Source organism: Penaeus chinensis, chromosome 28 (assembly GCF_019202785.1).
Source record: "Penaeus chinensis breed Huanghai No. 1 chromosome 28, ASM1920278v2, whole genome shotgun sequence".
Taxonomy (NCBI): Eukaryota; Metazoa; Arthropoda; class Malacostraca; order Decapoda; family Penaeidae; genus Penaeus; species Penaeus chinensis.
This window is the reverse complement of record NC_061846.1, coordinates 4,748,610-4,751,109: the sequence shown is the minus strand read 5'-3', so window position 1 is coordinate 4,751,109 and position 2,500 is coordinate 4,748,610. Positions and strand designations below refer to the sequence as shown.

Below are 2,500 nucleotides of genomic sequence, written 5' to 3'. Positions count from 1 at the left end.
AGAAGGGAGAGGGAGAGAGGGAAGGGAAGAGAGAGAAAAAGAGAGAGAGAGAGAGAGAGAAAAGGGAGGGAGGGAAGGGGGGAAGAGAGGGAGAGAGAAAGAGAGAGAAAGAGAGAAAGAGAGAGAAAGAGAGAGAGAGAGAGAGAGAGAGAGAGAGAGAGAGAGAGAGAGAGAGAGAGAGAGAGAGAGAGAGAGAGAGAGAGAAGGGAGGGAGGGAAGGGGGGAGAGAGGGAGAGAGAGAGAAAAAAAGAAAGAAAGAGAGAGAAAGGGGAGGGAGGGAAGGGGGGTTAGAGGGAGAGAGAAAAAGAGAAAGAGAGAAAGAGAGAAAGAGAGAAAGAGAGAGAGAGAGAGAGAGAGACAAAAAAGGGAGGGAGGGAAGGGGGGAGAGAGGGAGAGAGAGAGAAAAAAAGAAAGAAAGAAAGAGAGAGAAAGGGGAGGGAGGGAAGGGGGGTTAGAGGGAGAGAGAAAAAGAGAAAGAGAGAAAGAGAGAAAGAGAGAGAAAGAGAGAAAGAGAGAGAGAGAGAGAGAGAGATAAAAGGGAGGGAGGGAAGGGGGGGGGAGAGGGAGAGAGAAAGAAAGAAAGAAAAAAAGAAAGAAAGAAAGAAAGAGAGAGAAAAGGGAGGGAGGGAAGGGGGGGGGAGGGAGAGAGAAAGAGAGAAAGAGAGAGAGAGAGAGAGAGAGAGAGAGAGAGAGAGAGAGAAAAGGGAGGGAGGGAAGGGAGGAAGAGAGGGAGAGAAAAAGAGAGAGAAAGAGAGAAAGAGAGAAAGAGAGAAAGAGAGAGAGAGAGAGAGAGAGAGAGAGAGAGAGAGAGAGAGAGAGAGAGAGAGAGAGAGAGGAGCGAGAGATAGAGAGAGAGAGAGAGAGAGAGAGAGAAGGGAGGGAGGAAGGGGGGGAGAGGGAGAGAGAAAGAAAGAAAGAAAGAAAGATAGAAAGAAAGAAAGATAGAAAGAAAGAAAGATAGAGAAACAGAAACAGAAAAATAAAAAAAGAAAGAGAGAAATAGCGAGAGAGAGAGAGAGAGAGAGAGAGAGAGAGAGAGAGAGAGAGAGAGAGAGAGAGAGAGAGAAAGAGAGAAAGAGAAACAGAGAGAAAGAGAAACAGCAAGACAGAGAATATCTGACATCGATTTCCGTAAAGTTCAATCTATATATTGTCTATCTCATTGTCACTACAAACAAAGTCGTTTTTTCTCTTCTTTTTTTTAACTTCCAGTAGGGTAATGGAGGTCAGGTTATGTATCATTCTGCATTTCAAGCATTCCTTTGGGGACAATTGTCTATAAAAAACACAAAAAATGAAAATCAGGACCATAAACAAATCCGGAAAAAATGATGGACTTACATGCCTCAGAATGGAAAACAACGACCATCGCAAAATCACAGGTTTTCGCGTCGCTCACCGGCGCTCACGGATGAGTCAGCGCAAAAAAACAACAACACGTTCGACCGCCATTTTACACCAAACACAGACTCAACTTTCCGGCAGCGGGACGGAGAAAAAAAAAGGCAAAACGGAGCTTTGCAAACGCCCAAGAAAATATCCTAATCAAGCTTAAATGAGCTTTTATATAAATGCGACACGACACAGAAAAAAAAAACACTTACCTTTCTCTATTGCCTACTGTGTTATACATTGTACAAGGAGAGAAACCCAGCGCCCACGTACAAACCAGGGATACAGCGACCTGAAGTGTAATCTGTAATCTAAGGGGTGTAACATGAAGCTGCAAAGGTTGTCGTAAACTATTCACGACTGACATTTCTGAGATGGGGAGGAGGGGAGAGGGGGGGAGAAGGAAGAGGAGGGGGTGGGGTACGTTGCGCAGGTAGCAATTCAAATGTTCTAAAGTTCTTGCCAAAGTTTGTTATTCTTTTTCTGTATGAAAGTGTAAACCTAAATGTGTTTTATTTCTACATCTAGGTTAATGATATCGCATGACACATCGATCAAGTTTTGGGTGAAATGTAAGGCTGGGGTAAAATAATGAAAAGATGATAATGATAGAACAATGTTGATTCGACAAGAAATATCATCAATTTCCTGTAACACACTTTTTTTCTATTTCTAAATCACACGAGAGTCATATATTCATGCACATGCAATGATGGTAATTATAATGATGATAATACATAATGGTAATAAAAGTAATATAACAGTAATAATAATTACCCTTTTTATCGTTATCTGTACTAATGTTATCATTATTACCTACTAGTAGTGGAAGTACTATTAAGATAATAAGGTAGAGGTGATGATGATGATGATGATGATGATGATGGTGATGATAATGATGGTGATGATGATGATGATGATGATGATGATGGTGATGATAATGATGGTGATGATGATGGTGATGATAATGATGGTGATGATGATGGTGGTGATGGTGATGGTGATGATGGTGATGAGGATGATGATGGTGGTGTGATGATGATGGTGATGATAATGGTGATGAGGATGATAATGATGATGGTGGTGATGGTGATGGTGTGATGATGAT

General features: G+C 41.9%; 1 protein-coding gene across 1 annotated transcript in view; it reads right to left on the bottom strand.

Annotated features, from left to right (window-relative positions):
• The window catches only part of LOC125040098 (GRB10-interacting GYF protein 2-like), a 41,577-nt gene that overhangs the window by 34,463 nt on the left and 4,614 nt on the right, over positions 1-2,500 (bottom strand). The window lies entirely within an intron of this gene.